The 9,438-nt window shown below is 48.9% G+C and overlaps 1 protein-coding gene across 1 annotated transcript in view; it reads right to left on the reverse strand.

Moving 5' to 3' along the window:
* Positions 1 to 9,438, reverse strand: part of TTC28 (tetratricopeptide repeat domain 28) — a 744,609-nt gene that overhangs the window by 31,606 nt on the left and 703,565 nt on the right. The gene's annotated exons all lie outside the window — the stretch shown is intronic.

Below are 9,438 nucleotides of genomic sequence, written 5' to 3' on the forward strand. Positions count from 1 at the left end.
CACCCCCCCATACACCACACCCTTATACACACCCTATATCCCCCACATCCCCACACCCCCATGTCCCCACAACCCACACATATACACCTCACCCCCATATACACTCTATATCCCCCCACATCTCCACACCCCCATGTCCCCATACCTCACACATACAAACCTCACCACCCCACATAAACCCCACCCCTATGCACACCCTATATCTCCCCACACCCCCACATAAACCCCCATGTCCCCACACCACCCAACACACATATACTCCACACCCCACACATATACACTTCACCCCTACATACACCCCACCGCTATACACACCCTATATCCCCCCACATTCCCACATCCCATGTCCCCACACCCCACGCATATACACCTCACCCCACACATACAAACCTCACCACCCCACATACACCCCACCCCTATACACACCCTATATCCCACCCCCCATCCCCATGTCCCCACAACACCCAGCACGCATACACACCACACCACACACATATACCCTACACCCTGACACCTTCTACCTCACACACACACACACCAGTCATACACTTCACCCCTATACACACCCTATACCCCATACATATCACACCCACACATCCCCACATACACATACCCCGGGCTCACCCATGCCCACACCACACCCCCACTCCCACACATACACACACCCCACACACCCCCAACCACACAGGTGCACAGCCCCCAGCCCCCCACATGTCCTACCCCTCACAGCCGGGCAGGGGAGTCGGGTGAACGAGCTTTACTGCAGAGCCGACGCACAGGAACATGGCTGACGGGGACCCCACTTTTCTGCTCAGCAGGAGGTTACCAGTTTTGAAATAATCAGCTCAGGTCTCCCCTGTGTCAGATTCTACAGGGACATCTTACAATGGGCTTTAAAACAGACCTACCTTGGCATGCTCTGACACATCACCATGATACAAATGAGGGGAGGGGAGGGGATGGCAGAGCCAGGTGATGTCCCAGAGGACAGGAGGAAGGGCCTGGCAGGGTCCCCACAAACTGGCCTCACAAGCCACTGAGGGGGGCAGTTCCGGCTCAGCAGGGTTGCGTTCAGACTTAGATGAAATGCTGAGTGATAAACCTAGATAACCCCCCGCCCACAGGACAACCTCTCGTAATGCTGCCACATCCCAAGCTGACCAGAATCGGTGGAGGCCAAGAGCAGCCTGGCAGACCCAGAAGCCCTCCTCAGGGGCCAGATAAGGGGCTTTGAGAGAGAAGGGGCTCAGAGGACCAAGGTTTGGGTTAAAGGAAAACGTGACTGGCTTCAACCCACCAGACTGGAGACCACTGTGCCATCTGGGTCACGTGGCAGAGAAGCCAACGGCCGCTCACCCGAGGTTACAAAGCCAGATGGGACACACACGCTAACGCTCAGCAAGATGCCACCTGGTCACTAGGTACCAGCATCTGACTCCACCAACGCCTTCCGGGGTCCAAGCCCTATTCCTGGGCAGGACTCGGAGGGGCTGAAGGCCCAGAGAAGAGTCATGCATGGAGCCGTGTGACTCTATGAACGGAGCCCACCCAGACATGGGGCTTCAGCAGCTGCTCCCATGGTGATGACCACAGGCCTGCTTGTCTCCCTGGCCTCATGGACTTGGACCAGTCCTTGACACACAGTGTCCAATGGGGGCTGCTGAATGAGTGGAAAGCTCATGTGTAAAGACATTTTTAAAATATATTCCCGTATTTCATTCTAACCTCGTGGCGTGACTCATTATCCCATCCCATCCTACATCTGAGGAAACTGAGGCTCGGAAAAGCCAGGGGTTGAACAAGGAGCTGCAAGTGGTAGAGGCAGAACAGAACCCAGTTCCTGGGGAGGCTGGCACCCGCTTCCCTTGGTGCTACCAAATGCCAGGACCAGAGCCACAGGGTCTGGCTGGTGGTCTCACGTGGGAAGTGAGGTAAACCAGGGCACTTCCCACGGTCTAAACAAATCCCCACCCCACCATAGGGTCCACTTGGGACCCTGAGAATGGCTCAGGTCTCTTCCTCTCCACACCCAAGGAGGGTGGGGGAGGCTGGGGACAGCCCATGGGAGCTGAGGCCCTTCCCAGATACCCTGGTAAATATCACTCCACAAGCGGCCCTGGCCAGGGACACATCCATCACCCATTGTGACAGGGCTGCTCTGTGCGGAGAAATCTGCCTGTCAGTCAGGGCCGCGTGAGGGAGAAGGATGGGCGGGCACCAGTGGTTTATCTTACATGGGGCTGTCAGCGCAGCCTGCGCCCTCAGAACCCCACACTAAGGGAGGCTGCCTCCTGCTCCTCAAAGCACCAAGTGAGAAGCAGACAGGAGTCATGGATAAAGGATGCTCTGTTCACACAGTGGTCGCCCACAGAGCAGTGGGCCCAAGGGCATCTCGCCCTGTCCTCACAGCAACCCAGCCCACAGCCCATTCTGGTCAGAACTGGTCACACACCCTGATGAGGCTATTGCTCATGTCACGAGGGAGCTCATGGGGCTGGGCAGCGAGGCACGCACCCTCCCCGTTCAAGGCCCTCACAGCCCCCTCCAGAGACCTAGGAAGCTCTGGTGGGTTAGTGGTAGGGAGCTATTCTTGCCAATCCAGAGGCACACGGTTCGAGGCCACCAGCTGCTCCGTGGGAGAAGGGTAGACAATCTCCTCCTGTGCACTTAACTGCTTGTGAAACCCCCCTGGAGGGCCAGCTATGAGCTGGTTCCTACTTGATGGCACATCACAACAACACTGCACCAGATGACAGAGGCAAGGCTGAGGGTGGAGAATGGAGACGATGGGGAATCACTTGGGAAGAGCCACTGTGCACTGAGCAAACACAGAGGGGAGCAGAGCAGGGCGCTGCGATCCAGCGGAGGGGAAGCTGGGGGCAATCGGGCTGGCATTGGGAGGAAGAGGCCCAGGCCCAGCCAGGACAGAGCCAGAGTGCAGACAAGACGCTGAGGCGGAGATGAGAAGTGTGCAGATGGGCCATTCAATGATTCCGTTCCCCACCTGCAGCCTCCTCTGTAGGGAGTGGTGCGGTTAGCCTAAAGGCACCAGTTCAAATCCACCAGCAGCTCTGGAGGAGAGAGGTGGGCAATCTCTGTTATTCATAGTCTCTGAAAACCTTCTGGAGGGTATGCTATGAGTCAGTTCTGACTTGATGGCAATGACTGAGTCCTTCTGGAAGGCACGGAGGAGGCTCACAGACATGGGGGGTCTTGTGCTTAGGAGAGGGGTCAGGACCTGCTGCCTGAGCTCTCATTCACTTAGTCTTTCAACAAACGTCACTGAGTGCTGGATGCAATATCCTGCCAGGGAGCTGTTCCCTTGAGTACAGCTACGAACCTGCAGGGTTCAGAATTCAAAGTGCCACCAGATCGGTTGTGAGTGCCTCATTCTTCCCCCCTGGCCCCCTAGATAGACTTGACCTCTCCCCACAATGCAGCGGGGCCAGCAGCACACTCCGACAGAAGTCCAGAGAGCGAAGGGAAACCCTTCATAGACCTTTTCCCTTTTAAAATGGAAAACTTCATTTGTCTTTTCTGTGTTCTGTGTTTAAACCCACAGGTAATTCCTTGGTGGCAATGGCAGTGGCAGTGAAAGGAAGGGCCTTGAAGGAGTCTGAAACTGTCTCAGAAAATAGAGAACGTTATTATTTTGATATCAAATATAGCTCAAAACAGCTGAGGGAGGGGAGTTGTAGAACAATATTCCAAACTAAAATAGGCAAAAAAATCCTTAACAGAATGCCATCAACTAGAATCCCACAACATTAAAATAATCAAATTCCACAGGTGAAGCAAGGGGCTTGGTTACTCCAGGAACACATAACTGGTTCAGTATTTGCAAATCACTCATCACAACTCATCACATTAACAGACGAAAAACCAAAACACATAACCTTCTCAAATGACGGCCAAAATACACTGAAAAGTGCAACATCAATTCATGATTTTAAAAAAACTTCACAGGAGACCAGGCACAGAATCGGCATCACTAGCTTGGCAGGGCATCTACAAGGGTCCAGAGTGAACAGCTCACTCGTGGTGACCGGCTTTGGGACGGAGGGTGGGTCGTCAGCTCTCACTGTTTACGTGGCTGATTCTCAGAGCTCCAGGGTGAGTGAAGGATAACAGCGTTTAAAGGTCATGTTCTGTAGACCAGCGGTCGAGAACTGAGAACCAGAATGAAACCAAGCCGCCTAGGGAGAAGTGATTTTCCACAAGATGCCATGTCCAGTAGCGTATAAAGGGGCTCTATGACAAGTGGTGCAGGTAACACTGGACACCCACCTGCAAGAAAATTAGGCAAGACCTATAACTCACACCATACCCAAAAATGAACCCCAAGTGGGTCAGAAGGTCTAAATGTCCAACTTAAAACCATCAAATTCATGGGAGAAAACATAATGAGAAAACTGTAGGATGTAGTTTTCATGAGTGAAGGATAACACCACCACCACCAATGTGCAATTAGAAGACTACAAAATTTCTGACTGGAGTTAGACGCCGTCATGTTGACTATGAACCACAGCAACCATATCCAACGAAGATGGGAACCTTGTTCATAAAAGGAAAACTTATCCTATTAAGTGACATCATCAAAACTAGTAAAAAAGCCCTTTGGAATAGAGGGAAAAGGTCTTCAGAAATGACATACCTGATAAATTCTGTAATTTATACAAAACTCCAACAGAAAAACAGAAGCAACCCAATTATGAAACGTTCACAGGATATTTGCAGAATCTTCACAAAACAAGATACCAAAGCATCTGACGAACAGATGAAATGGTGCTGGTGACCACTGGCCCTTGGTGCTGTCGTTCGGTGTCATCGAGTTGATGACACGCGGTGACCCCATGAGGAGCAGATCCGACCCTTGCCCTGTCCGGGGCCATCTGCATGAACTCTGTCATGCTCAGCCCACGGTGTGGTCACTTGTGTCAGCGTATCTCCTGGAAGGTCTTCCGCTCCCTCACAGACCCTCTACCCCTTTCCCTGCTTGATGTCTCTCTCTCTCTCTCTAAGGACTGAATCCTCCTGAAAATATGCCCCAAGTATGTGAGGTGAAGAGACTCCAGCTTTGCCTCTGCAACTCAAAGCAGTCATAGAAACAACAGATTAAAGCCTGGCTCATAAAACGAAAATACTTATGTTTATTAAAAGACATTATCAAAACAGTAAAAAGAACCTAGAGAAGGGGGGAGGAATCTTCAGAAATGATGTATCTGGTATGTGTCCAAGTGCTAAAATTTACAGGAAACAACAAAGCAACAATGTAGTGATAAAATGTTCAAAGGCCATAGAGCCTTCGCCAGAGAAGACAGCTAAGCAGACACTAAGCACATGAAATTATGATGATCGTCAGCCATCAGAGAGGCCAAAGTCAAAACCACAGGGAGATACTGCCCGAGTCCAGCTAAGCTATGCCATGGACAAACCAACAACAAAACAGAAGGAACAGGTGGCACCAAACGTAGGGAAGGATGGGAGGAGACTGGAACCCTGACCCACTGATGGTGGGAGTGTAAAATGGCACAAACCACTCTGGGCGTGGTGCTTCCTCAAAACCCAGAATGATTCTGTCCCGAGGATACATTCTAAGTAGCTCAGGGGAACACATACACTTCTGTGTTCATTGTCACTTTCTCCACAACAGCAAAAAAAAAAAAAAAAGGGGGGGGGACCAACTGAAATTCTCATCCGCAGATGAACTGTGTTTTATTAGGTGCTGCCGAGTCAAACACGGCTCACAGTGACCGTAGGAACAACGGGTCTGGCCCCTGTCCCGTCCTGTGCCATTCTCACCATCTCCGACGCTCGTGAACCCCGTTACAGCCACTGTTTCAGTCCATCTTGTTGAGGGTCCACCTCCTCTTCACTGACCCTCCCCTCTCCAAGCACGATGCCCTTTTCTAAGAACATGCCCCAAATACGTGAGATGAAGTCCCACCATCCCTTGTCTCTAAGGACTGGCCAGGCTGCTCTTTCTTCAGGACATATTTGCTTGTTGTGTTGGCAGTCCATCCAGTACTCTTTGCCAATGCCACAGCTCAAAGGTGTTCCACCAGAATGTGATACAAAGCGGCACTCTAGGCAACCAGAAGGTGAAGAGAGTCTGTAAAACGTATTCTAACACGGAAGGACCCATAGGGCATGTGCTGACTGAACTAAGTCAAGCCCATAAGGATAAATATTCTCTTACTGCTGCAGTGGGCCAAGGACAGAAGTTTGCAATATGAATTAAAGCTCAACATCAAGAAAACGAAGATTCTCACCACTGGGCCAATTGGCAGTATCGTGATAGATGGAGAGGAGATGGAGATTGTTAACAATTTCAACTTCCTCAGCTCCACAATCAACACCTTTGGCACCAGCAGTCAAGAAATCAAAAGACAACTGCATCAGGAAAATCTGCTACCAGGGACCTCACCAGAATGCTGAAGAGCAAGGATGTCAGTCTAGAGACTAAGGTGTACCTGATTCAGGCCACAGTCTTTACAATTACTTGCTGTGCCTGAGAGCTGGACAATGAGAAAGGATGACAGAAGAACTGATGCCTTTGAGTTGTGGTGCTGGAGAAGAGTCTTGAACTATGTACCACTAAGAGAACTAACAGGTCTGTGCTAGATAGGGTGAAACCAAGCTACTCCTTGGAGGCAAGGATTTTGAGACTCTGTCTCACATACTTTGGGTATGTAGCCAGGAGGGACCAGTCTTTGGAGAAGGATATCATGCTTCAAAGGTGGAGGGACAGCACAGGGCAGAAAAACCCTGGATGAGAATGACTGACACAATAACTGGGGTAACAGGGGTAGGTGTGTCAGAGACAGTGAGACTGGCTGAGGATAGAGCCGGGCTCAGAGCTGCTGTATACAGGGTCACTGTGAATCTTAGTTGACAGCACATCATAAAAACAAAAACTCTTCTATTAGCATTAGACAAAAATGGACACATCTAAAGAGACTAGTGTTCACTGGTGGGCATGGGGGATGAGAGCAGGGGCACATTCCAGACAGCAGATTGTTACTGGTGCTGGGAAAAGTGCCAGCAAATGTGGGTGTGGGTGGGGCATGGTCAAGGTAAGTGCTGTTGTAGAGAAGTGCTCATGAGGAAAGGATGCCTGTACCAGCAACTTTGGCATCGAAAAGAAGGCAACAACTCTGACAAAGAATAAAAAGAAGCTAGGGCTGCATATGAATGAGTAAAGACATGCACGTGCGAAGGTAGATACATGTGTATCATGTGCAGTTATATCACATGTAAGAACAGAAGTGTCTATGTGTCTGGGCCCATGCAGGTATGTGTGCGGAGGTATACGTGTCAAAACGAAAACGCGACTATACAGATAATCCTCAGATGTAAGCAAACACACCTTCTGTGATCAGTTTTCTAGGTTTGAAAGCGTAAGATGATAGTCACATGGGATAACTCAATCAACTGGCGTGACACAGCCTGCAAAGTTCATGTTCTCTGTGCTAGTGAGATGTGGAGCATCTGGGTTCCCAACGCTTTCCAGCAGCCCTTCAAGATGCAACTGCGGGTCTCTCCTCTCAGCAGCAACAGAGTGAGACGGTAATGAAAAAAAAAACCCAAAAACAAAACACCAAACCAAAAAACCAGAAACAAAAGAAAACAAATACTAATAGGTGATGATGGTTAGGAGGAAAATGCAGAACAAATGAAAATTACTTTAAAAAAAATATATATATATAAGGCCAGACTAACTGGTCTACCTGAGACTAGAGAACTCTTTAAGGCTAGTGACCTCGGATGCTCTTTAAACCTTGAACTGAAACCATCCCGAGGTGACCTGAAAGCAGAAAAGCAGACAAAGGATCTTCTTACCAATTACATCACTGCTCTACTGAAGGAAAAAAAAAACACAAACCAATCTGAGTCCAAGCAGTCAGCATTTAACCCAAGCAAAACTGAGATGGGATTAAGGGGGGCAGGGAAGCTAGAGTACTGAAAATGGAACCACCAGAACACACAAAAAAACGTTGGCACCAAGTGAAAAAAACTGTAACTAGTGTCATTTTGATTGATATGTATGGAAACGGTCAATTGGAAACTTAACCTGCAGTGTATAATATTGTGAAAGAGAAATTATGTAACAGAAAGAAGACATTTAAAAATAAAGTTATATACTAACTGAACTACTGTGGACTGCCAGGAGAACAAACAGGCCTGTCCTGGAAGGAGTGAAACTAGGCTGCTCCCTGGAGGATTCTGAGGCTCCATCTCACTTACTTTGGGCACATGGCCAGGAGAGACCGGTCCTTGGAGAAGGACATCATGCTTGGAAGGCTGAAGGGCCAGTGCAGAGAAGAAGACTCAGGCTGAGATGGATCGACTCTGTGACTGGAGAAGTGGGAGTGGGTCTGTCAGAGAGGATGAGCCTGGTTCAGGACAGGGCAGGCTTCAGAGCTAGTGCACACAGGGCACCTGATGGCACCTCATAACAACAAACTGAAAATGCTAATATCTGATGAAAAACATTAAGAAGACTCAAATAAGTGGAAAATAGCTACATTAATGGGTTAGGTTTAATATTATTAATACATCAGTTGTTGTTATGTGCTTTTGAGTAGACTAGGACGCAATAGCAACCCTATAAACAATTGCTCTGAACCCTGCTCCATCCTGAGCCAACCCCACTGTCTCTGATACACCTGACTCTTGCCACAGTCACTGTGTCAATTCATCTCATCCAGGTTTCTGCCTCTTCTGCACTGTCCCTCCACCCTTCCAAGCATGGCGTCTTCTTCACGGCCTGGTCCCTCCTGGTCACTTGCCCAAAGTATGTGAGACAGAGCTTCAAAATCCTTGCCTTCAAAGGGAAAACTGAACTTATCCTCACCAGGACAGACCTGTTTGTTCTTTTGGTGGTCCATGGTATGTTCAATGTTCTTCTCCAGCACCAAAATTCAAAGGCATCGATTCTTCTTCTGTCCAGCACTCAGATGCACAGCAAGCCACTGACAAGACCATGGTCTGCATCAGGTGCACCTTAGTCTCTAAACAGACATCACTGACCTTTAGTACTCTGGAGAGATCCTTGACAGCAGATTTTCCTAGCATCAAGAGTGTTGATTGTAGAGCCAAGCAAGATGGAATCATTAACAACCTCAATCTTTTCAACCACTCTGAAAGGCAGTTTGATATTTCCTCAAACAGCTGAACATAGAAATTCCACATGATTCAGCTATTCCAATGCTTGGAATATATCCTGAGAAAATGAGAACCGAGGTACACATGGAGACTTGTACACCAATGCTCATAGCATCATTATTCACCATCGCAAGAACATGGAAATAGCCCAAATGTCCAACTACAATCAAATGGATTAAGAAATTATGGTACATTCACATGATGGAATACTATGCAGCACACAGGAGCAATGATTTTGTAAATCACTACCTAACTTGGAAGGGACTGGAG

The sequence above is a fragment of the Elephantulus edwardii genome, unplaced genomic scaffold (assembly GCF_000299155.1).
Source record: "Elephantulus edwardii isolate Elephantulus edwardi_28Jun2011 unplaced genomic scaffold, EleEdw1.0 scaffold00089, whole genome shotgun sequence".
Classification (NCBI taxonomy): Eukaryota; Metazoa; Chordata; class Mammalia; order Macroscelidea; family Macroscelididae; genus Elephantulus; species Elephantulus edwardii.